Raw genomic sequence first — 27,713 nt, 5'->3', positions numbered from 1 at the left:
GTAACAAATCTACCATCCACATTAAAAAATGCAATTCATACAGGAAAAGAGTAAAGGGGAAGAATGTTGGGTATATGGGAAATATATGTATGTGTATATATATGTATATATAGTTTATTCTATAAAACTGAAATCCAGCCTGATTATTTTATAAAATTATAAAGATAGGTTTCCCAGTTGATATATTTTTTATTTCTCTCCTCTCCCCCCTACCAGTTTGTCTGCTCTCTGTGTTAAATCACTCTGTGTTCTTTTGTGTCCACTTATATTCTGTCAGCAGCACTGGGAATCTGTGTCCTTTTTTGCTGTGTCATCTTGCCGTGTCAGCTTTCCATGTGTGGAGCACCACTCCTGAGCAGGCTGGACTTTTTTTGTACTGGGCAGCTTTCCTTACAGGATGCACTCCTTGAGTGTGGGGCTCCCCTGTGCAGGGGAAAGCCCTGCATGGCATGGTACTCATTGAGTGTGTCAAAACTGTGAGTGGGCCAACATATCATGTGGGTATCGGGAGGACCTGAGTTGGAACCCTGGACCTCCTATGTGGTAGGTGGATGCTCTATCCATTGAGCAAAGTCTGCTTTCCAGGTTATATTTTTTAAAGACTTACTTTTCAGAGCTTTTTTGGGAAATACAGAAAGTTTTAGTATCAGAAAGTAGTCATCCCTAATGTAACCACTCAGAAGCAACTACTATTATCATCTTTGAATGATTTCTTCCAGATTTTCTTTTCAAAATATTGCTGAGGCTACACCATATTTTCAAAAACACCTCTATTGAGGTATAGTTCACATGCCATTCAAATCATGCATTTGAAATGAATGATTCAGTGCTTTTTGGTATACTCAGAGTTCTGTAGCCATTACTCAATCTAATTTTAAATCATCCTAGAAAAAAACTATGTATCTGCTAGCATATCACTCCCTATTCCCTATGCCACTGCCCATAGTCCACGGCAAACACTGATCAACTTTCTGCCACTATGGATTTGCCTACTCTGGATATTCATATAAATGGAACCAGAAAAAATAGTTTTTGCTACTGGCATCTTTCACTTAGCATGTTTTCAAGGATTATTCATGTTATAGCATGCATAAGTATTTCATTTCTTTTTATTGATGTAAGCTATTCCACTGTATGTGTATGCCACATTTTATGTATCTACTTGTTTATTGATGGACTCTTGGATTGTTTGCACTTTTGACTATTGTGACTAATGCTGCTCTTAACATTCATGTGTAACTTCTTGCACGTACATATGTTTTTATTTCTTTTGGGTATATACCTAGGTGTAGAATTGCTGGCTCATGAGATAGCTCTATGTCTGACATTTTGAGAAAGTTCTAAAATGTTTTGCAAAGTGACAGCACCATTTAACATTTTCCTCAGGAATGTAAGTAAATTCCATTTCTCCACATCCTATCAGCATATGTTACTGTCATTTTTGTTAAAGCCAATCTAGTTGTGTAAAGTGGTATCTCTTTGTGGTTTTGATTTGCATTTCTCTAATGACAAATGATGTAGTTTTCTTATGCTTATTGGCCAGTTTAGATCTTCTTTGGAGAACTATCTTTTAAGATCTTTCACCCATTTTGAATCTGGATATTTATCTTTTGATTATTGAGCTGCTTTGAGAGTTCTTTTTGTATTTGAGATACCAGTCACACATTAAATATATAATTTGAAATTTTTTTTCTCCCATTCTCTTAGTTGTCTTTTCACTTTCTTGATGAAATTATTTGCAAATGAAAAGTTTTCTTTTTAATAGAGTTAAATTCATCCATTTTTCTTCTATTACCACTGACTCTGGCATCATATCTGAGAAACCATGCCCTAACACAAAGTCAAGGAGATTTGCTTCAATGTTTTCTTTAAGTGTGTCATAGTTTTGCCTCATATATTTATTTATTTTATTGACTTTGTAATAATATTACATTAAAAATATATATGTGAGGTCCCATTCAACCCCACTCCCCCCCCCTCCCCCCCCCCCCCAACAACACTCGTTCCCATCATCATGACACATCCATTGGATTTGGTAAGTACATCTTTGGGCACCTCTGCACCTCATAGACAATGGTTCACATCATGGCCCGTACTCTCCTCCATTCCATCCAGTGGGCCCTGTGAGGATTTACAATGTCCAGTGATTACCTCTGAAGCACCATCCAGGGCAGCTCCATGTCCCAAAGACGCCTCCCCCTCTCATCTCTTCCTGCCTTTCCCCATACCCATCAGCCACCATGTCCACTTTTCCCAATCCAATGCCACCTCTTCTATGTGGACATTGGATTGGTTGTGTCCATTGCACCTCTATTGCAAGAGGAGGCTCAGATTCCACATGGATGCTGGATGCATTCCTCCCATTTTCAGTTGTAATCACTCTAGGCTCCATGGTGTGGTGGTTGTCCTTCTTCAACTCCATCTTAGCTGAGTGTGGTAAGTCCAATAGATCAGATTGTAGGTGCTGGAGTCTGTTGAGGCTCAGGACCTGGCTATCACATTGTCAGTCCAGAGATTCAAATCCCCTAAATATATCTTAAACCCCAACATTAACTGCACCTCCAGCACATTAGCATGAAAGTCTTATGAAGGGAGATCCCATCTGAGGACTTAGATATTTAGTTCAACATTTTGTTCTTAAAACTAGATAGAAATACCTTGGAGAAAGATGACAAGCATTAGCAGTCCTTTCACTGACAAACAACACTTGTTTTTCATTTAAAGCTACTTTTTATTATTGAAAAGTTTGATGGAGCCTATTGAAAAGTTTAAATGTGGTATACCAGTTGTGTACTACAATTTAATGGTTTGAGGCTGATAAAACATTGGAAAATAGCTCCTTTTATGGAAAGGTTTGCTGACTTGATGGTTTAATAGAAATGAAAATGAACAAAGTTCAGCCACAATAACATGAATAAATCTCACAAACGTAACTGTAGCAGTTTGATATTATTAAGGAATTACAAAAAGAAATATTGGATTATATTTGTAAAGTGATCTTTTCTTCTGGGGTATTAGATTTTATTGGATTCATAGGTTTACTGAATTAATTATATAAACCTCTTGTGCCAGTAGGGGTGGAAAATCACAAATAAAAGGCATGACAAAGGACAGAGTTAAGAGTTTTTGACATTGGAGTTTTGATGTTGGAATTTGATGCTGACTCCTTATGCTGGAGCCCCAAGAAGTAAACACATAAAGGAAAGAGAAGCAAGCCCCAGGAAGGTAGGAACCCAGGAAGCCTGAACTCTTGCAGACATCAGCAGATATCTTGCTCCAACATTGAAAATAGACTTTGGAGTAACTTAGGCTTTATGGCCTGGTATCTGTAAGCTCCTACCCCAAATAAATACCCTCTATGAAAACCAACCAATTTCTGGTATTTTGCATCAGCACCCCTTTGGCTGACTAATGCAATAATGTTGTGAGAAAAGCCAGACACAAAAGAATAATACTATATGAGTTCTTACACAAACTTCCAAAGCTAGACTGTTGTATTTAGAGGTATGAGAAGTAATTACCACAAAAGTAACCATAATGATTAACTCATAGAATAGAAGAATGAGTTAAACTTTAGAGAGATGAAGAGAAATTGTAGAGATTGATGTGAATTCTCTAGGAGCTCCCGGTGTGTGGCAACATTCTATTTATCTAATGGTTGTTGGTATCATGGATGTTTGCTTTATAAAAACCATTGAGCTGCAATCTGAATTTTGACATTTTTGCATTTTATATAATTCATAGTTAAAATTGAAAAAGCAATCCCAATATTAAGTAGAATTGGCCCAGTGGATAGGACATCCTTCTACCACATGAGAGGTCTGTGGTTCAAACCCTGGGCCACTTTGACCTGTATGGAGCTGGCCCACGTGCAGCGCTGATGCACACAAGGAGTGCCGTGCCACATAGGGGAGCCCCACACATAGAGGATCCCCACACACAAGGAGTGAGCCCCATAAGGAGAGCCACACAGTGTGAAAGAAAGTGCAGCCTGCCCGAGAATGGTGCTGCACACATGGAGAGCTGACACAGAAGATGATGCAACAAAAAGAAACACAGATTCCCATGCCGCTGACAACAACAGAAGTGGACAAAAACAACACGCAGCAAATGGACACAGCGAACAGACAACTGGGGTGAGGGGGAGAAAGTAGGGGAAAAAATAAGTAAATAAATATAAGTAAAAATCATTTTGTGACATTAAAAAGCAGTGAATTTTATTTGGCGTTTAGGTCCACAGGAGATGACCTCTGAATTTTGTGATAATTTACTTACCTAGCATAAACTTACCTTTAAGGTATTTAAAGATATTAGATATTTCGTTTGAGTTTTTTAAAATCATTCATTACATTAAACGTAAGCAAATATCATCCATTCTACAATAATGAACTACTCATTCTTATTGAGTTATTCATGGTTTCTTTCTTTACATTTTAATTTTTTCTATCCATCGTCTACCAACTTCAGAAACAATTTCTCATTTAAGTGGGACTCTAATTTGTTAATTTACCATGAGAGTACTGTAAGATAAATGAAAAAGAGAGATGCTTGTTGTATTTTCTCTTAATGGAACTTTAAAAGTCTAATTGTAACTGCTGCAAAGATATATCAGAGATGGGCTACTTTCTAGTCCTTTTTAGCCTTTTAAAATCCTTCCTTCCTCCTTTCCTCCCTCCTTCCCTCTCACTACTTCCCTCATTCTCTCCCTCTCTCCTTTTCTCCCTCTCTCCTTCTCTCCCTTTCTCTCTCTTTTGCTGCCTGTTGATTAATTTTCAAAAAAGTGTACATAACCTTATATGATTGGCTGACAATAAGGGAAACTAGGAATACATTATTCATAAAAATGAAAAAGCCCCCCCCCTTTGCTTCAAGATCTGGATATAACTAGGTTCAACACAAATGTCTAAGTGATCACATCTGTTGATTTCGCATCTTTTTCTTTCTTTCAAAACTTGGCATTTGTAACATAGCTATACGTTTGATTTGTCTTGCCCAAATCCCAGATTACCAAGGAATTAAATTTTGAATATGTTCAACTAAGAATTCTCTTTGTAGCAATCTTTCCTTTGCCATATCAAAATTTTGGGAATAGAATCAGATTTTGTTTGAAAAAACAGCTGTTTCTACATAGTGCCAGAATAATTTCTTTTTTGGTTAAAACAGCATAGAGAAATACTTACATGTTTAAAACTTATTTTAAACTTACAATGGAGGAAGCAGTAGACATTTTTGTAGTGAATAGACTTAGGTTCAAACCTTTTCTCTGCCACTTTTCATATTGATCTTGGGTAAGGTTTTTCATCCAAAAAGAAAAGCAATAATAATAATATCCTAATAGGGTTGTTGTGATGATTAAGTTATCAAGTATAATAATACCTGGCAAATTACAGACATTTAATCACAAAATTATCATTTCAGTGAGCAGTGGGATGGATTTCATCCTCTTGTCTATTCCTCTTTTTTTAACAATATATTTTTATTTGTCTTTAAATACTTAGATGACACAAAATATTACACAAGATAATATAAAGAATTCCCATATGCCCCACTCCCCACACCTCCGACCCTTCTCCATATAAAATTTTTCATTAGTGTCATACACTTATTGCAATTGATGGACACATTTAGAGCATTGCTACTAAGCATGGATTATGGTTTACCTTGCAGTTTACACTCGCTCCCACTCAATTCTGGAGGTTATGGCAGGATATACAATGGCCTGTTTTTCTCCTTGCAATGTTATTCAGGACCATTCCAAGTCCCCAAAATGCCCAAATATTACACCTCTTTTTCCCTCTCCCTGCTGCATCACCAGGGGCCCAGCATCACCAGGGGACACTTTCTCCACATCAATGATATAATTTCTTCCATTGCTAGAAACCAATATGTTTCTATAGTAGAATACTAGTAAGTCTACTTTAGGCCACATTTTGTTCCCCAGTCTTGAGTATTCTGGGATGGTGGTGCCCACTCCACCTATAACTGAGAGGGGGCATTGATCCCATATGGTTGATGGATGAGACTCTTTTCCTTACTGTTGTACATTCTCTTAGTTCCTTGGTATGTTGGTTGTCCATCCCCACCTCCTTGTTAGTTGTCCTGGGTGAGTCCAATGAACAGGAGAGCAGGTTTTGCAACTCTGCTGAGGCTCAGAACCCAGCTGGCACATGGACAGCTCAGAATCAAGTCTCTTGGATGTACACCTCCTCTATTAGTCAGGGTTCTCTAGGGAAACAGAAACAACAAGACATACCTCTCAACGATAAGAGATTTTATAAGTCTCTCATGTGACCATGGGGATACACACACAAGTCCAGGTTCTGCAGGCATATTGCAACTAGGACCACGGGTGCAAATGAAGTCCAATGAAGATCTTGATGAGTTATGGGAGGCATTGGCTGTCCAAAGATGAGCTGGGACTTTCTCACTTAATGCTGGAATCACTTCCCCTTTTAAGGCATTCAACTAATTAGATAAAGTTTCACTTGTTGCTGATGACAATCTCCCTGATCAATGTAACTGTAATCACCTATTTATAATTTATCACTTCAGTAAGATCAATATTGACTAAAGTCCATAAATGCCCTTGTATTATAATTAGACCAGTGCTTGCTTGACCAAATTTGGAACAGTGACCTAGCTGAGTTGCGATAATAGCCTGTCACGCCTGCCAACTCCCACACCAAGTATAGGTTCAAACAGAAGGAAAAGAATAGGCATGTGTAGAGAAATCACAACTGAATACAACTCTTTCACACCCAGGAACACAAACTCCAAAGAAGAGCAGACTGGCAAGGCTCCAAACTCTACAGTTTTATGCCATGACCATAGATCCTGAGTGTCTACAGAGCCCTCAGGAGTCCCACTATTTGGGGTAGTATCTACTTTGGTCATCTATGAGATTCTGCAGTTACATGCATAAGCATTACCTCTGGGATGACCTCCTGACTCACTTTGATGTTTCTTAGCCATACAAACTCATATCTCTTTATCTTTTCCCACTTTTACTCAAGGGCTTTTTCCAGTTGCATTTCTAGTTGGAACATGGTACTAATCCCTTAGTGCCAGGGATGCTCATCCCTGGGAGTTATATCCCACACTGGGGGGAAGGTAAGGTGTTTATATGCTGAGTTTGGCTTTGAGAGAGGACACATTTGAGCAACATGGAGGTTCTCAGAATGTAACTCTTAGGTACCCGGCTACTGTAGGCTCAGTTCCAATTTCAAGAGCAAAGACTCATAAGCGTAGTTGTGAATATCAAGGGTTGCATGAATTGACCATCGTAGTCATTTGTCACTGCACCTGGGGAATTGTTGCTGTTCTATTAGAGGATGTGGCAGAGCTCCCCAGGATGGGAATTCAATCTTCTCTCTGTTACTGTGTGAATCTCTACCCACTGTGACATGCCCAATTAACATTTGAACATATTTGAATACATAATATATATGCCCAAGTGAACTTTCTCACTGACACCCTACACCAATGATCCTCCCTACCACAGTTGTAAACCTTCTGTAAATGAAAACATCATCAAAAATGAAGCCAAGACTGTCACCAAATACAATTAATAGGAAAATCAAATAATAAATATTGGTTTAGACATAAGAAGTAAAATACACAATAATTTGGAAAAACAAAGTAAATAAAATTTAAAAATTGGTGTATGAAAATATTTTTAAAAATTTTTGACATTTTGTTTTTCATTGCTGTAATATCTTTTGTCCTTTATATAGTGCCATTTTCTTCCATTTCTTCCCATGTCTTACCCTTTTTCATTTTGTTTTCAAAAAAGTTTTAGGTCACAGTAAAGTCACATATGGAACCAAGGGGAATCCCATATGCCCAAATATCCTCTCCCTTTGCCCCCTTCCTGTATCGATACCCTTTTTATATGTGTATGGTACATTTGTAACAGCTGATGTACAAATATTGAAACATAGCCACTGACCATGGTCAGTGGTTTACATTATGGTCTCCCTTCTAGACCGTACAGCTTTATAAATTTATGATGATGTTCAACAAGGCCTGTAACCATCAATTACAAGATCACACAGAACCCTTCCATTGCCACCTACATACCTCTTTTCCATATATTCTATTCATCCATCTCCCTCCCCTCAGGGCCCACAGCAATCACCGTGCTTCAATCATTGAAGGACACAATTTATAGTTAATTGCAACAACACTGAGGGCTGGACACACACTGATCTGTCCTCCCCTATTAAGAACTGCCCATGCTCTTGAGAGACACTGACCCCTCTGTTTGAGAACATATTGAGCCTCGCCAGAATGGGAGTCATACTCCTTCCTATTATGTGGGTCTTCCAACCACTGATACACCACACTAGGACAAAGTGATCACACACAAATTCTCTAGAAGACTGCTCCAGATGTGCCATGTCCTGAATTTCTTCCATTCAACACCCTAAACCAGTAACCTTCCATGTCATATTGCCAAAAGAGATTTCCCAACATTATAGTTTCAACCAGATACCTGCCAACCCCCCCAGTGTTCACCTGCTTCTTCACCCAAAGCTCCCTGCCGTTCCAAGAACCATCCAAACCACCCTTCCCATCCTACTCCCCTGTCAAACTTGATTCACCCAACCCAGTAGTATTACTATACCCAGTGATATTCCTTTACTTCACAACTACTCACTCTTACCTTATCATAGATTTCACCCATTCAGGCATTGGTTCACAACCCTCTTCTCCCTTTCTTCTTCCTATAAACATATCTTCCAGACTCTGTCTCTCTGAGTCTCCTTGATATGCTTAATTCATATGAGTGAGGTCATGTAATATTTCTCCTTCAATGCCTGCTTTACTTCACACAACATAAGGTCCTCAAGATTCATCCATCTTATCCCATGTGTTAGGACTGTGTTCATTCTTTCACCAGCAGTGAATGAGGGTTCACATTCCTCCACATCCTCTCCAACACTTGTAGTGCTCTTTTTAAGATGACTGCCAGTCTAATTCTGTGAGATGATATCTCATTGTAGTTTTGAATTCCATTTTGCTAATATCTCGTGATGTTGAGCTTCTTTTTCTGTGCATTTTAGGCATTTGTATTCCTTCTTTGTTGAAGTGTCTGTTCAAATCACATGCCCATGTGTTAAGTGGGTGGTTTGTCTTTTTATTTTCAAGATATAATATTTCTTTATATATTCTGTATATTTGGTTCTTATCAGATATATGGTGACCAAATATTTTGTCCCATTGGATAGGCTGTCATTTCACTTTCTTGACAAACTAGTATGAGGTGCATAAGGTTTTCATTTAATGAGGGCCCTGTATTAGTCAGCCAAAGGGGTGCCAATGCAAAACACCAGAAACTGGTTGGTTTTTATAAAGTGTATTTATTTGGGGTAGGGGTTTACAGATACGGGTCCATAAAGCATAAGTTACTTCCCTCACCAAAGTCTACTTGGAGCAAGATGACTGCCAATGTCTGTGAGGGTTCAGGCTTCCTGAGTTCCTACATTCCTGGGGCTTGCTTTTCTCTCTGAGTTCAAGGTTACTTTCTTCCTGGGCCTGGGTTCTCTTTCCTCTGCATGCTGATTTTCTGGGGCTCCAGCCTAAGCCTTGTGCATCAAACTCCAACATTAAAACTCCAACTTCAGAGACCCTCAACTCTGTTCTTTGCCATGCCTTTTATCTTGCCATGCACTAATCATAACTCAATCATGCCAGGTACAGATCAGATTACAAGCATAATCCAATTTCTATTTTTGAAATTCATAACCATATCAAACTGCAACACTCCACCCTTTGAATTCCAAAAAGACATTACAGTATTTGAAAAAAATCTTAAGTAACAATGCAGGTACTAAATAATATCACTATCATTTTAAAGCAATACAGTTTGTCTTGTGGCAAAGTCCTGTCTATTTTAAAACTCTGAAACTTACAAAACAATTTATCTGTTTCCAATGCACAAATGGACAGACATAGGATAAACATTTTAATTAAAATAAGGAGAAATTGGGAGGAAAACATGAGTTGGGGTACTCTACAGTTCAGTAAACCTGCAGGGCATCCTCCATTAGATTTCAGTCAGAGAGTCATTCTTAAGATGATGGTTTCTTCTCCTTGGGGCCATATGGGAACCTACCTTTCCACAGTCTTGCCCAATGACCATTTTCTTGTTTCCACCCTCATGAAGCATCTGGGTTTCAACCAAGCTCCAGACCTCTCCCTCCAAGATTGTTGGGGTGATTGCCATACCTCTACCAGTCTTTGGGTTAGAGTCTTAACCCCCCCTAGTGCAGTGATGTGAAGACAATATTTCTCCTAACCTTTGGCATACAGGCTCAACCCTCTCAGAGCAACGGGTTGACCATCTTGCTTTCCCTAACCTTTTGTGGAGAGGTCCACCAAACTGAGACCTGTGGGGTGCTGACCTTTCTGGAATCAGCTTCTGTTTTCTTTTTGTCAAACATTTCAGTCCTTAGCTTATCTCTCTCATCTAGCATTTTGCTGTAAGCTGCAGGGAGAAGCCAAGCCGCACTCCCCTGGTTACTTTGGAAAGTTCTTCAACTTAATGCCCAGGCTTGCATTTTCAAACCCTGTCTTCCATACAACACCAGGAGTTAATCTCGCTAATAAGTTCTCTATAACTTTAAAACACGGATCACCTTTCCTCCATTTTCCAATAACAGTTTCATCATTTACTTTCTTTTTAAAATTTTTTAATTAACTTATTTTTTGAGATTTATTTTTTAAATTTATTTCTCTCCCCTTCCCACCCCCCAGTTGTCTGCTCTCTGTATCTATTTGCTGTGTGCTCTTCTGTGACCACTTCTAGCCTTATCAGTGGCACCGGGAATCTGTGTTTCTCTTTCTTGTGTCATCTTGTTGTGTCAGCTCTCCGTGTCTGTGGCACCATCCTTGGACAGGCTGCACTTTCTTTCATGCTGGGTGGCTCTCCTTATGGGGTGCACTCCTTGCACGTGGGTCTCCCCTACTCAGGGGACACCCCTGCGTGGCACGGCACTCCTTGCAGTGCATCAGCACTGCACATGGGCCCGCTCCACTTGGGAAAAGGAGGCCCAGGGTTTCAACTGAGGACGTCTCATGTGGTAGGTAGATGCCCCATCCATTGGGCCAAGTCCAATTCCCTCATCATTTACTTCTAAGGCATCATAAAAAGTCTCTTTAGCATCCATATTGCTATCAGCAATCTCTTCAAAGCTCTGTAGGTTTTTTCTTCCAAGCATCTCACAATTCTTCCAAAACAATGCCTTACCCATTTATTAAACCGTTCCAGCATTTTGGTAAGTGCAAAAGCACTTCCCCACTCCTTAGTACCAAATTCTGTCTTAGGCAAAGGGGTGCTGATGCAAAATACCAGAAACTGGTTGGTTTTTGTAAAGGGTATTTATTTGGGGTAGGAGTTTACAGATACTGGGCCATAAAGCAAAAATTACTTCCCTCACCAACATCTATTTGGAGCAAGATGGCTGCCAGGGTCTGTGAGGGTTCAGGCTTCCTGGGTTCCTACAATTCTGGGGCTTGCTTTTCTCTCTGAGCTCAAGGTTTCTTTCTTCCTGGGGCTGACTTCTCTTTCCTCTGTGAGCTGACTTCCTGGGGCTCCAGCTTAAGTCTTCCACTTCAAACTCCAACTTCAGAAACCCTCAACTCTGTTCTTTGCCATGTGTTTTATCCGTGATTCCCCATGCCTTGGACTCACCCTGATCATAACTCAATCATGCCCAAGTACAGATCAGATTACAAGCATAATCCAATTTCTATTTTTGGAATTCATAACCATATCAAACTGCCACAGTCCCGTTTATGAATTTTTTCTTCTTTTGTTCTTTGTGTTTTGGGTGTGAAATTCATGAAACCATTTCCTTTCACAAGGTCCTGGAGATGCTTCCCTACATTACCTTCCAAGATTTTTATGATCTTTATGGTCTTGACTTTTATATTAGATCTTTCATATATTTTGAGTTGATTTTTTTTGATGAGGTGGGAGATGGTGTTCTCAGTCTTTTGGATATGAATATCCAGTTCTCTAAGAACCATTGTTCAAGAGACCAGTGCCTTAGGGCAGTTGAGCATGTCAAGCCCTCAACACTGTTGCAAGTATCTCTGAACATGGCCCTTCAAGCAATGAAAATTGGCTCACCGTGGGCCCTAAGGGGAGGGGGAAAGAGGTATTGAATAGATGGAACCAATGTAACTGTGTGGGCAATAGAAGTGTTCCACAAGATTATGCAAGGATGGATATAAGACATGTTAAATTACACCAAAAATATATAGGGACTAATATGCTAAAATGTAAATCATAATGTAAAACATAGGATAACTAGAAATTTAGAAAATTGTATAGTCTAAAATATAAACCACAATGTAAACCCAAATATTAACCTTGTTTGAAAGCTATTGTCTCAATATCTGTACATCAGTTTCAGTAAATATAGCATGAATAAGTAAAAAGATTATTGCTGTGGAAGGGAAAATAGTTTTATGTTGGATGTGGGAATACTGTTAGTTGTATATATGAATTACTGTGATCTAAATGTTGTTTGAAGATAAGCTTAATAATTAGGGAAAAAATGATAGGATGTAGACACTGAGGATAAGACGGAAGTAGTTGCCTTGCCAATTTGCATACAGGACAACACTTACTGTGGTGATGGAAGGCAAAACATCAAAAAGAAAGCTTTTGCATTTTTAAATTTTTTGATAACCCAACATATTTTTACCTTAATTTTTCTAAATTAGTGTGTATTCTATATCTAACCTTTAAACTCATCACTATATTCCATTTTACTATTAATGGAACCAGGCTATATATTGGGCTTCACTTTTCAAGAAGTTTTGGATCACAGAGAGTTTCAACAATATCAGGGGAGGAATACTGTTGTGGAATGTTATTGACAGGGGACACATGGTAGGCAGGGAGTTTTCCAGGGCATATATACAGGGTACATAAAAATGTTTAGATATTTTCGTAGTGGTTACAATTAAAAACAACTGAGGGAGTGCTGAGTTCCTAGCCAGGGGGGCTCTATCACAGTCCCTAAAGGAACAGCAACAATCCCCCAAGTGCAATGGCAAAGACCAGAAAAGAAGGAAGGTTCAACAATGAGCCCTTAATACTAATGACTATGCCTGTGAGCCTGAGCACCTGAAATAAGAACAAGGCCTAAAGCTGCAGGGTGCTTAAGAGTTACCTCCTGAGAGCCTCTATGTTGCTCAAATGTGGCCAGTCTCGAAGCCAAACTCAGCAAGTAAATGTGTTGCACTCCCCCCAGCGTGGGACATTTCTCCCGGGAATGAGGATCCCTGGCAGTGAGGGATTACTACAAAGTACTACCTGGTGATGTAACTTGAAAATGACCTTGAATAAAAGGGTCAACTTGGATCAGCAGAATATCTCATTCTACATATAATACCAGGTTGTTAAAAAAGCTTTTTGACCTGAATAAAAGGGGGAAATGGTAAGGGCAAATGAGTTTATATGGCTGAGTCTCCAAAAAGAGCCAGGAGGTTATCAGAGGGGTTGCCCTTATGCACACCTGAGCAGAGTCCCAGAGACAGATAAAGTAGATACAACCCCAAGTACTGGTTCTTTTGAGGGCTCCAGAGACCCACAGGTTCTGTGGTCATTGCAGATGGAGTTCAGTACTATCTCAGTTGGCCCGACTTTGGAGTTTGTGTTTCTGTGTGATGGAGCTGGACTTAGATGTGATCTTTGTCCACAAGTCTCTCCTGTTACTTTTACCAGAACTGTAGTTGGTGCTGGGGTTTAATGAATACCCAGGGGACTTGAATCTCTGTACTGACCATGTGACAGCCAGGTGTTGAGATTCAACAGACTTGCAGCTCCTACACTCTGGTTTATTGGACTTACCCCACTCAGGTAACATGGAGGTGAAGAAGGTCAACCACTACACCAAGGAGCCAAGAGTGCCTACAACTGACAGCAGGAGAATTGCATCCAGTATCCATGGGGAATCTAAGCCCCCTCTTGATATAGATGTGGAGAGAGCACAACCATTCTAAGGTCCACAGGATGGAGGAATAGAGTGCACTTACTGATATTCTATTCATGAACTATTGTGATTAGTATTTGAATAAAATGTGGCATTGGTGTGGAGAAAGTGGTCATGGTGGCTGCTGGGGGTAGAGAGTGGGAGGAAGACATGTGATGTGGGGATGTTTTCAGGACTTGGTGTAGTCCTGTGTGGTGCTGCAGGGACAGTTACCAGAAATTCTATGTCCTCCCATGGACCACTGGTTGGATTGTTGGAGAGTATGGGCTATGATGTGGACCATTGACCATGAGGTGCAGCAGTGCTCAGAGATGTATTCATCAAATGCAATGAATGTCTCATGATGATTGAGGAGGTTGTTATGGGGGGAGGAGTGGGGTGTGGGTGTGTGTGGCATATATGGGGACCTCATATTTTTTTAATATAACATTTTAAAAAAAAAGACCATTCTCTCCCAATTGAGTGGGCTTGGTGGCCTTGTTGAATATCACATGACTGTATCTGTGTGGATGTATATCAGAACTCTCAGTTTGGTTCCATTGGCTGGTATGTGTATCCTTGTGCCAAGGCCAGGTTTTGCCCTTTGTAGCTTTGTAGTAGGTTTTAAGTCAGGTAGTGTGATTCCTCCAATTTCATTTTCCTTGTTCAGTATGTCTTTGGGTATTTGGGGCCACTTGCCCTTCCAAAAAATTTATAGTTAATTTTTCCAATACCATAAAATGCTGAGTTTATTTTTATTAGGATTGCATTAAATCTGTAGATCAGTTTGTGTAGGATAGACATCTTAATGATGTTTAGTCTTTCCATCCATGTACAGGATAATCTTCCATTGATTTAAATCTCCTTATTTTCCTTTAACAGTGTTGTGTAGTTTTCTGTGTTGTGTACTTCATTAGTTAAATTTATTCCTTGGTATTTGATTCTTTTACTTACTATCATAAATGAGTTTTTTTTCCTTGAAATCCTACCATGAAAATGTAAATGATTCCCATATACTCCCTTTCACAGTTTTCCTTATTAATAACATCTTTCATTCTGTAGTACATTTGCTACAGTTCAAGAAATATTGAAACATTGCGACTAACCATTGTTTACCCTTTGCACTGTACAATTTGTAGGTTTTGGAAAAATGTATAATGCTATGTGTACATCATTGCAGTATCATGCAGATCAATTCCAATGACTTAAAAATGCCCTGTATTCCACCTATTCTTCCCTAATTCTACCCTCAGAACCTCTGTTAATGGCCACCTGTATAGGGAGCCCAGTGGTCTTAAGAAAAGAATAGGAAGGAAAGTGTAGAAAATCTTGGACAGTATATTAAATTCAGAAGCAACATCTGAGGTCTTTTCTTGATTTACAGACCTACTCTGCACCAGGATCCATGGTGGCTTCACAGCTTCTATTTAAAGTTTCTTGGTGAAATTTAACATGTCCTATATCCACCATTCCATGATCTTCTGGATCACATCCATTGTCCCCCCGTTACCCTGCTTCCATCTATTCTATTCCTCTCTCCCCCTCCCCTCAGGGTCCACAGTGAGAACCAAGCTTCAGTGTTAAAAGGACCAGATTCACAGATATTTGAAACAATGCTGAAGACTTGACACACTAGACTGTTCTCCCCCATTGGGGGCCACCAATTTTCTCTAGAGACACAATTCCCTGTGTTTGAGAACATCATGTTAAAATTCACCAAAAATGTGTAAGTCTATAGGCTAAAATGTAAACCCAAATGTAAAACATAAGGTAAATAAAATTTTAGAAAATTTCACAGTCTAAAATATAAAGCAAAAATGTAAACCAAAATGAAACCATGTTTGGTAGCTATGTTTCAATATCTGTACATCAGCTACAAAAAATATAACATGAATATGTAAAAAGATCATTACTGGGGAAGGGGGAAAAGGGTTTGATTTTGGATATATGGGAGTTCCCTATATTGTATATGTGACTTTACTGTGATCTAAAACTCTTTTGAAGACAAAATTAAAAATTAAAAAAAGGATAAAGACACTGAGGAAGGAATGAAAAAGTTACTTTGCCACTATACATACAGGGCAACACCTGTTACAGTGATGGAAGGCAAAATGTCAAAAACAAAGTTTTATGATATTTTTCATTTTTTAATACCTCAATTAATTTTTTACTGTATTTTAGTTTTTCTAAATTAGTATGTATTCTATTTCTACTCTTTAAACCATTATCATTATCATTACTATTTCATTTCACTAAAAATTAAATTTGGCAGTATATTAGGCTTTATTTTTTAAGAAGTTTTGGACCACTGAGCGTTTCAACTATGGCAGCGGAGGAACACTGGTGTGGGCTGTTATTGAAGGTGGACACATGGCTGGGAGGAAGTTGTCCACAGCATGTATATAGGGTATATAAAAATGATGAGATGTTCATTGGGTATTTTCATAGTAATTACAGTTATAAATGACAACTGAGGGAGTAAGGAGATACTAGCTGGGGGAGCTCTGTCACATTCCTCAGTGGAACAGCAGCAATACCCCAATTACAAGGGCAAAGACTGGTGAAGAATGATGGTCCAATGATGAGACATTGACTCTGATGAGTATGCTTATGAGCCTGCGTGCCTGAAGTTTGAACTAGGCCTAGAGTTGCAGGGTGCCTCAGAATTACCTTCTGAGAGCCTCCATGTTGCTCAAATGTGGCCACTGTCTAAGTCAAACTCAGCAGGTAAATGCATTACCTTCCCTCCAGGGTTTTTGAGGCATGACTCCTGGGGATGAGCTTCCCTGGCACTAAATGATTACTATCAATTACTAACTGGTTATGCAATTCGAAGAAGACTTTGAATGAAAGGGGGAAATTGTAAAGACAAACGAGTTTATATGGCTAAAGAGTCTTCAAAAATTGTCAGTAGGTCACAAGAGGGATCACACTTACATCTCAGCAGGATCCCAGAGACAGCCAAAAATGATACAATCCCAAGTAGTGGTGCTCCTTAAGGCTATGGAGGCACACATTATTCTACCCACATGGCAGATGGTTTTGGAGTTCAGTGCCTTGCCAGTGGGCCCTGGTTTGGAATTTGTGTTCCTAAGCGTGATGGAGTTGGACTCAAATGTGACCTTGCTGCCCATGCCTCTTCTGTCTCTTTTATCGAACCTGTGGTTGGTGGTGGGGTTGGTGTATACTCAGGAGACTTGAATCTCTGGACTGGCCATGTGTCACCTGAAACCTGAGCCTCAGCAGAGTTGCAACTCCTACTTTCCAGTTCATTGGTTTTCCCTAGGTCAGCTAAGAAGGAAGTGAAGATGGTCAACCACCACACCAGGGAACCAAGAGTGCCTACACCCATAAGCAGGAGAATTGAATCCAACCTCCTTGTGGAATCTTAGCCCTCTCTTGATTTATAGGTGGCGTGGAAATCACCACCCCAGGGTCCACAGAATGAAAGAATAAAATGTGAATTAGAGTGGCCTTCTACTCTAGTAGACTAGTAATGGAAGAAACTGTAGCATTGATATGGAGAAAGTAGCCATGGTAGTTGCTGAGGGTGGGTAGAGGGAAGAAGAGATGTGATGTGGGGGTTAGTTTTGGGATTAGGGTTTCTGTAAATGATATTGCTGGAACAGGTACTGAACATTATATTTCCTGCCATAGTGCACTGAATAAGCTGGGGCAGAGTGTAAACTACAATGTAAACTATTATTCATGTGGTGCAAGGGTGCTCCAAAATGTATTGACCAAATGCAATGAACGTGCCAAAGTGAGGAAAGAGGTTGTTAAAGTGGAAAGTGTGAGGTGAGGTGAAAATGGGGTATATGGGAACCTCTTATGCTTTTTAATGTAAAATTTTTTGGCAATCTATGTGTCTTAAACAATTAATAAATAAAATTATCTCTTGGATGAGAAGTCTCTTACCTCCCAGGAAGTTCCTTTTCATTTCAGACTTTTCACATCTTTGGAAGTTGTTCCATATGTTAAACCCATTTGAGTCTTCCACAAGCTTCAGTGCATTAGTATGTGTCCTTATCTTTGGAATCTCAAAGAAAATTTAAAATCAATCAAATATGGAGGTCACAATGTATTTGATTATCAGTGAATCACATTCTTTAAGCTTCTTCACAATATTTTAACATGAAAAATGATATTGTATTATCTCCTATATGTTTAAAAACACATAGATGATAAATATATTGGTAATGAGAACAATGGTAAAATCCCTGAAGCCCACTATCCCTAAAATTTATACAATGGAAATAGTCTTTTCTCATGCCTGGGATGAAACTTAAGCAGGCTTCATAACTTTTTCTCATACTAGGCCTTGGTAAATCCTTAAAGTTCAAGGGTGTAACAAGGTGTAATCAACCTACATTTGCTCTTCCAGCCCACCTTACCCTTACTATTAACCAAAGGACCAAGTTCTTGAAGGCATCCCATAGATGCTCTGCTCTCCCTTTTGGGGGTAAATGAGACTCTAGCACACATTTCTCAACTATAGTTCTGTTTATATACCCTCTTTATATTTCTACTCACCAATCATTTGATAAATATGAGATACATGAAGTGTTTCAAACATCACATACTTTGGACTTCTGGTCAACCAAGATGGACATGTACATACTCGAAGATGCCATTCCTTCATGGATCTTTGAAAAACTAGCATAAATTGGAAGTGACATCTTTCTCAAAACTCCTGAAAAATGTTAGAAAGTTGTAGTATGTGACCAATTAATGAGTCAACAAAATGTGTCCTGAAAAACAGTAGATGAAATTCCTTGCTAACCCCTCTCCCCCACCACATTGCCAGGCTGTGGAGCCAGCCTGCACTTCCATTGTGGGTCTCTGGCCCTGTCCCGAAGGGGCCAAGTAACCTCTATGAACATACTGGGATCCCTATATTCCACTGCCCATCTATGTGAGAGGGAAGCCTGAAGTACTGAATCAGGAATCTTGTCTCAGCAACCAGAAATTGTCCTACAGGTAAGGAATCATCTAAAGCACTGTTGGAAATAATTAAGTCATAGAAGTCTGGAGCAAAGGATTACCACCATGGAGTCATAAAATAGAACCCCAGCAAGAGGCAACAGGAATTCAGATTCCTCTAAATGGGGTAATACTAGAGCCTAAAGTAAGCACAAGCCAAGACAAGAAGCACACATTTGCTCTAAAATTAGGATAAGATAGATAAGATGCAGAGAACAATATGTTTTCCAGGCACTTCAGGTTGATCTTCTTAATAAAAGGGTTAGGTATAAAGGAGAACACCTGCCAAAGTAGACAATTTAAAAAGATGTGTAAGGTGCTATTTGCATTGGTTTTCTTTTTTTTTTTTTTTAAGATTTATTTATTTATTTAATTCCCTCCCTCCCCCGGTTGTCTGTTCTCTGTGTCTATTTGCTGCGTCTTGTTTCTTTTGTCCACTTCTGTTGTCGTCAGCGGCACGGGAAGTGTGTGCGGCACCATTCCTGGGCAGGCTGCACTTTCTTTGGTGCTAGGTGGCTCTCCTTACTGGGCGCACTCCTTGCGTGCATCAGCACTGCACACGGGCCAGCTCCACACGGGACAAAGAGGCCCAGGGTTTGAACCGTGGACCTCCCATGTGGTAGACGGATGCCCTAACCACTGGGCCAAGTCCGTTTCCCGGTTTTCTTGTTTTTAATAGCTCCTAATACTCAAGGAAATCCCCAGGCTATCACTAGCTGGATACATACTTTAGGAACAGACATCTCAGAGGATAAATCCCAGCATTAACATCATAAAATACTAAAATGTTCAGTGTGCAACATATGAACACAGGACAAAAATATGCAAAACATAACTCATAAAAGGACAAGGTAAATATCCAGAAAACATAAACAAAGAGGTCCAGATTTTGGACATACCAGAAAAAGAATTAAAAAAAATGATCCTTGGGTGCTCCAGGAATGGACAGAGAAGGCTGCCCACCCCCAGCAGGTGATGCTGTCCCTGTTTCTGGGGACACAGTTGCTGTTGTGTGTGAGTGTTCCCAGCTCAATCCCTTCTCCCACACTGCCATGGGCTGCAGGTTGAGTGTTGAAGACAGGGCAACAGTGGAATGGAGCCAGACGATCAACCACAATTTTAGAAGAATGCATAGAAAAAAGAGAAAGAAATGAAGGTACCACTGCTTGGTGCTCAAGAATCTGGTAATTTGGGAAGATGGTGATGGACTAACAAGCAGAGCTCTATTCCCTAGTGAAAACAATGGAAAAAGCCAAAACCTGTACAAGAAACCAGCTTTGGGGGTTCACCAACAAAGGCAGGGTTACACAAATCCCAGGGGATGGAGGGACAGAGAGAAATAAGCTGAGACAAAAAACATGAGTTACTGGGCCTCTGATGCAGTGGATGAGTAGGGGTCCTCAACCCCACCCCAAAATATTAAGCTGTGGTAAAGCACCTGGCTTGCTGCATCCAACTGAGTGGAAAAAGACATCTTCATGTCTGTCAGCTGTTTCAAGGGAGAAGGGATTGAGGGTCAGAGGGGCTTTCCTTCAGTGTCAGCCAGTAGAGCCTGCGTTGAATATCTGGAGAGTCAAGACAGGAACACAGGATAGACGCCTCCAAGGAAAGGTGCACTGATGAGTTCCATCTGTGGCATGATTGGAACCTGCATGGACAAAATTTTTCTTGGTCCTTTCTTTATTCTTACCTCAGGTAGAAAACCTGTGCCCCACTAGTGAGTCCTTGGCCTCATATTTTAAACTATGTTTTTTATTTTTAACGAAGCTTTAGATGACCTAAATGCTACATAAAAATGTAGGATATTCTCATATGCTATACACCTTGCCCATCCCACACTTTCCCACTTTAACAACATCCTTCATTAGTGTGGTACATTTGTTAAAACTAATGGACACATATTGAAGCAATATGTTACAATCTGTCTCACACAATTTTGTATGAAATGACAAAATACATAATGGACCTTATCCCTCATTGCAGTGCCTTGCAGAACACTTCTGATATCCCAAAAATGTTCCCATATTGCACCTATTCTTCCCCCTCCCTCTCCTCAGATCCTTGGGTGGCCACTGCCTTTATGTCAATGGTCAAAGTTCTTCCATTGCTAGAATAATAATGTCTACAGTAGAAAAATAAGTCTAATTTACTCCATTGCTCATTCCCCAATCTTGTTGATTTTAGGATGGTGATGACCACTTTGTTTCTAATTGAGAGGGTCTTTAAATCCCATGGGGCAGGTGGATGGAACTATATTATTTGCAGATGCAAGCACTGTCTGCTCCTTGGGATGGGTGTTGTCCATCATCATCTCCCTATTAGCTATCCAGGGTGAGTTAAAGAACTGGAGAGTAGGTATTGCAACTCTGTTGAATTTCAGGGCTCTACTGACATATTGATGGATGAAGATTTAAGTGTGTGGAACATATATTTATCAAATATAGTGCTAACTATAGGTTCAAATAAAAGGAACAGAGGAGCCATGTATAGGAGAAGTATAAATGAGTGTAAGTCTGTTACACTTGGGAGGATAAATTCCAAAGTAAGGCCTACTGACAGGGAGCCGAATTCCTGAGATGTATGCCCTACTTATATGCCCTGGTTGTCTCTAGAGAACTCAGGAGCACCGCTATTGAGGTGCTCTTTACTGTGGCAATCAATGAGATACTTGTGAGACATGCATAAGTGTAACCTCTGGAGTGACCTCTCAACACACTTAGAAATCTCTTAGCCATAAAAACTCATTTGTATTTACCATTTCCCTTTTTGGTCAAGGTCTTTTTTAGACGCATCTCTAGTCAGCACTTGTTAATAATCCCTCAGTGCCAGGGAGGCCTATTCCTGGGAGTTTGTCTGCTGTAGGTATGGTAGTGCATTTATACACTGAGTTTTGCTTAGAGAGGGTCTATATTTGAGCAATAAGGAAGCTTTCAGGAGGCAAGTCTTAGGTAATATGTAGTACTAGGCTCACTTTGAACTTCCCAAGTAAAGATTCATAAGTACAATCATCAATGTCAAGGGTCTGGAATAAAGGTCTGTCTTCCTTCACTAGGCACTGCCCTTGCACTTGGGGGATTCTTACTGTCCTATTAGAGAATGTAGCATAATTTTCCAGGATGGGCATTCAATGTCTCTTTAGTTATTGTATGGCTCTTGAAAACCAAGACAATCTTGGCCTGCCTTTGATATCTTAAACCAGGCATTTATACAGACTTAGAATAAGTTAACCCAAATATCAGAGAAGAGCTATGGTTAAAACAACAACAGTAGAAAAGAAACAGAAATTGGCCATTAGAGTAAATTCACCCGTTCTGATGCCTAGATATAAAAAAATTGTAAGCCACACTAGAGATAGGAAGAGATAGCCTGCTAAAGGAACAAACCAAATATCCTGAAGAGATATGGGATTTAAGACAATTATTCAGTGATAACCACACAACTCTCCTAAATCACTTCAAAAAATATAAAGAAAATGTGACTAAAGAAAGTGAGGATATTAAGAGGACACTTGGTGACCATAAAGAACAATTGGAAATCTTTCAAAGGAAAGTAAGAGATGTTATGTGAATAAGAGACATGATGTCTGAGATTAAAAATACTTTAGAGTCACTTAAGAGCTGATATGAATTGATTCAAGACAGACTTAGTGATTTTAAAGACAGACATCTGACCAGGATATGACAGAAAAAAGGAAAGAGAAGAATCTCAGGGAATTGAATGACAATGTGAAACACACAAACATTTGTGTTATTAATATCCCAGAATGAGAAAAGCATGGAAAAATGGCACAAAGTATATTTGAAGAAATAATGAATGAAAACTTCCCAACTCTTAGGAAAGACATAAATATCAATATCCAAGAAGGTTGATGCATGACAAAGAAAGTATATCTCAATAGACATGTCCTGAAACACATGCTATTCAGAACGACAAATATCAGAGATAAAGAGAGGTTTCTGAAATCATCAAGAGGAAATCAAAGCATCATGTAAAAGGGAAAATCAATAGGATTAAGTGCAGTCTTCTTATCCGAAAGTGTACAGCAGAGAATAAACTGGTAAGATGTATTTAATTTACTGAAAGAGAAAAACTGCCAGCCATAATTCTGTATCTGGCAAAATTTTCCTTCAGAAATGAGGGAGATTTCTAAGTCTTCCCAATCTGATAGAATATGTAATTAAGATCGGAATTGCAAGAGATACTAGAGGGAGTGCTGCAGCCTGAAAGGGAAAAACAAGGGTGGGAGATTTGAAGAAAAGTTCAGAAATGAAGATTTTTATGAAGAGTAAACTAAAGGATAAGACAGACAATAGAATAATGTAAGAACAGAGAGCCAAGGTACAAAATGGATGAAGTAATGCCTTTATAGTAATATTGAATATTAATGGTTTGAACTCTCCAATCAAAAGACATAGACTGATTGAATTGATAAAAATCATGAGTCATTTATATGTTTACAAGACACTCACCTCAGACATAAAGACACAACCAGGTTTAAAGTGTAAGTTTGGGAGAAGATATTCGATGCAAATACATGAAGCACAGTACACAAGATACATGAAGCACACGGTGGCAAAACTGAAGGGAGAAACAGATATTTTCTACAATAATAGTTGAACTCTTCAGTACAGCACTTTCAGTATTACATAGAACATCTGGACATAGGACAAACAAAGAAATTGAGAAATCAAATAATATGATAAACGGACTAAACCAGTAGATATATACAGAATATTGCACTTCAAACAGCAGAATATACATTCTCTTCAAGTGCTCATGGGGCCTTCCCCAAGACAGACTATATGTTGGGTCACAAGACAAGTCTCAAAAAATTTAAAAACATTGAAATTATACATGGGTGGCAGACTTGGCCCAGTGGTTTGGGAGTCCACCTACCACATGGTAGATCCGTGGTTCAAAACCTGGGCCTCCTTGACCCGTGTGCAGCTGGACCACGCACAGTGCTGATGCACACAAGGAGTGCCCTGCCATGCATGGGTGTCCCCCACATAGGGGAGCCCCACATGCAAGAAGTGCATCCAATGTGAGCTGACCAGTGTGAAAGAAAGTGCAGTATGCCCAGGAATGGTGCAACACACATGGAGAGCTGACACAAGATGACACAACAAAAAACACAGATTCCCGTGCTGCTCACAACAACAGAAGTGGACAAAAAAGGCACAGCAAATAGACACAAAGAACAGACAACCGGGGTGGGGGTGGGGAAGGGAATAGAAATAAATAAATAAATCTTTAAAAAAAAGAAATTATACGAAACACTTTCTCTGATCATAATGGAATGAAGCTAGAAAGCAATAATGGATGGAAAATGGCAAAATTCATAAATGTATAGAGATTAAACAACACATTTAATCAATCAGTAGGTCAAAGAAGAAATTTCAGGAGAATACAGCAAATATTTTGACACTATTGAAAATGAGAACAAAACATTAACAAAACTTATGGGACATGGCAAAGGAGTGCTGGGAGGGAAAATTATAAACCTCAGTGCTTACCTGAAACAAGGAGAAACAACTAAAATTGATCTAATTGCACTACTGGAGGAACTAGAAAAAAGAATAGCCAGCTAAACCAAGCTGATGGAAAGAAATAAAGATCAGTGCTGAAAGACCAAAATCATGCACACACCAAAAGTAAAACAATTGAGAGTATCAACAACACCAAAACCTGATTCTTTGAGATGATCACCAAAATCAGTGAACCCTGAGGTAGACTGACAAAAAGAAAGAGAAAATGCAAATAAATCAAATTGAAATGAGAGGGCAGACATTAGCACTGACCCTGCACAAATGAGAGTGATCATAAGAGGATACTATGAACATCTGTATACCAAAAAACTAGATAATTTGTAGGATATGGAAAAATTCTTGGAAAGACACAAGCCACCTATACTGATCCTAGAAGAAATAGAAGAACCCAAGAAACCAGTCACAAGGGATGAGGTTGAAACAGTTATGAAAAACCTCCAAAAGATGAAAGGCCCAGGACCAGGTGGCTTCACAGGTGAATTCTACCAATCATTCAAAGGTGATGTAATACCAGTCTTGCTTATGCTCTTCCAAAAAAATGACCAGGAAAGAATGCTACCAAACTGATTCTATGAAGCCAATATCATCCTAAGACCAAAACCAGGTAAAGATACAACAAATAATAATAAGCAATTACTGTAATGAATATACATGCAAAAATCTCAATAAAATTTCTGTAAACAGAAGAGGGGATGCTGGGAAGATGGTGGCTGCGTGAGCTTACCTGGTAGTGTCTCAGCAGGGGACGGTTGGGCAGCGTTGAAGGCTCTTTGGGACCGCGCTGTTTCGGGGATTTTTGCTGGTTGGAAGGTGTCTGGACGTCAATTCGGTGGGAAGGTAACAGAGAGGATACGTCTATAACATATAAACGGAGGTCCCAGCTGGGCGTGGGAAGTTCCCTCCGGGGGTGGGCGGAGACGCGGTAGCAGGCGCTCCTGCGGCTCCGGAGCCACGGCGGCCAGGGTTTTTGTTTTTTTTTCCTTTCTCTGGAGGTTTTGCAGTGCTGAGAAATTCGCGGATACTGGGCTGGCTGGTGAGGGATTGTTGGGACAAGACTCCTTTGCAGATTGATTTGGGGAGACAGACGGTGTATTGTGCTGAAGCGGGGGAAGGGTTAGCCGTCGGACAGGGGGGATAGAGCTTCCGCCTGGAGCTCCATCCCCACAGGTCCGGCTGCCGATCTGCAACGGAATTGGATTTTTGACAATAAGGGGACACAATTGAGAGACTGTTGTAGGGTGCAGTGAGGGAGGAGGACACATCTGAAAGCTGATTGGGGAATATTTTGTGAAGTTTGGGATTTCGGATCTTAGAGTCTGTTTTCCGCGTTTCCAGCTGAAGCCCACCCCACCCTGCGGGGCTTGGGATCTGGGTCATTGAACTGGCCGTGGTGTAGAGGCGCCCTCAAGTGGCAGTTGCGTGGGAGCACAGGGAGGGAGCTGTCCCAAGGCTGATACCCTGAGGAGTTAGGTGAATTTCAGGGATTAGATATTCAAAATAGAATTCACGAATCGGGCTTCCCCCACTGGGCTGGCACCCAGCTACGGGGATCCCGGAGGGTTGTGTTGCACTGCGGGGCTCCTCAGCTTTCTGTGGACCAGATTTGAGGTTGCCAGGTCTGGGTCCCCTGGACTCTGGGGGTCCACACCCCAGACTCACACCTCTTGAGTCTTCAGTGTCTCAGACTTTCCACCCCTGAATCCATCACGCCCTGGGGTCTACCTGGGGTCCTTGAGTGCCCTGGACCTTAACGTTTGCATTTTATCTTTATTGGTTCATATTGTTTTGGTTTGATTTTCACTTTATCTTACTTTTTACTCTTTTTGACGTCCTGATTGCTAATATTACATTATCCCCTAGTCTTTTCTCCTAGCGTGTCCCCCAAAGTCCCTTTTTTTTTTTTTTTAAATACAGTTATTTAGGGGTTTTTTTTTTGTTTTTTGTTTTTTGTTTTTTTTTTTTGCTGGTTGTTTTAGATAGTGTTGCAATTGTGACACGTGTATACCTATATCTCTCTTCCCCCTATCTGTACCCCACCATTTGCCTATCCTCTTTTTCTTTCTTCCTTTCTTCTTGTCTTTCTTTTTTCCTTTATTATAATTAGTTTTTTTTTTCTCCTCGGTTTTCTCTTTCCCTCTTGTCCCTCATTTTCCACTTATTTTATTTTAATTCAAGTACGCAATAGGTGCTACAGGGAACTCCTCATATTTGCTGGGTTATCCCTTCCTACACTGCCTCATTTCTGTGTGAACTGATTTAGGCTACCTACACTATCCCCCTTCCCCTGCATCTTGATATCCACTATCATCTACTGTATCTCCTATATTCCACCCCCCACTTCCCATTCTTTGATCCACAAACTGTCTAACTCTTAATTTCTAATACCTTTGTTCTGTTTTCTGTCTGTTATCCACTCTTGAAACTATTACCTTTCTTTTCTTTTTCCCTCTCTCATGAAAACAATAGCTTTGTAGTTCATACCATATTCTGCCTATATTCAGCCATCTAATCCATAAAAGGTACTCTACCTACAGCTATAACTCTATACAATCTACATGAATCTAACCTCCATCCTCCCAGATCTCATATTCTTGCTTTGTTAACATACATTACTAATACTACTCTACACTTTTCCCTTGCTGACACAATTGCCTTTCCCCAACACTAATACTTTCTTCTAAAGTGAACCTAACCAACAACAAGTAACTTGAATAAGAAGAAAAAAGTGACAAAGAGAAGATATAACTACTATGCAAAAATAACAACTAATTAACCTCCAAAAGCAGACAAAGAAGCTAAGGAACTGATTAAATCCGTCAAAATAAAGAGATGACCAGAAAGCAACAAAAATCTACAAACCAAACCAATAATCAGGAAAACATGGCTGAATCCAATCAACAAACCAATAATCACAAAGGGGAGCAAAACTTGGCACAAGCAATGAAAGAACTCAGAACATTTATCACCGACAAATTTGATGCAGTAATGAAAGAGGTTAACAACATGAAGACATCACTTGGAGGGGAAATTGCAGACATACGCAAAAACATAACAGATATGATGGGAATGAACACCACAGTTCAAGAAATCAAAAATACACTTGCAGCAAATATCAGCAGACTAGAAGAGACAGAGCAGAGAATTAGTGATGTGGAAGACAGTACCTCAGAAATCAAACAGATAGTAGAAGGGG

At 39.8% G+C, this 27,713-nt stretch overlaps 1 long non-coding RNA gene across 1 annotated transcript; it reads right to left on the bottom strand.

Moving 5' to 3' along the window:
- Positions 1-5,555: 5,555 nt before the first annotated feature.
- LOC131276930 (uncharacterized) lies at positions 5,556-18,665 on the bottom strand. The gene is made up of 3 exons (XR_009184149.2): positions 18,522-18,665; positions 17,907-18,027; positions 5,556-6,225 (listed from the first exon to the last, which is right to left on the bottom strand). It is a non-coding gene; the product is annotated as an uncharacterized lncRNA (long non-coding RNA).
- Between the last annotated feature and the right edge of the window lie 9,048 nt (positions 18,666-27,713).

Source organism: Dasypus novemcinctus, chromosome 30 (assembly GCF_030445035.2).
Source record: "Dasypus novemcinctus isolate mDasNov1 chromosome 30, mDasNov1.1.hap2, whole genome shotgun sequence".
NCBI classification, from domain to species: Eukaryota; Metazoa; Chordata; class Mammalia; order Cingulata; family Dasypodidae; genus Dasypus; species Dasypus novemcinctus.
The sequence above is the reverse complement of the archived record's forward strand: the minus strand, read 5'-3'. Positions and strand labels throughout refer to the sequence as shown.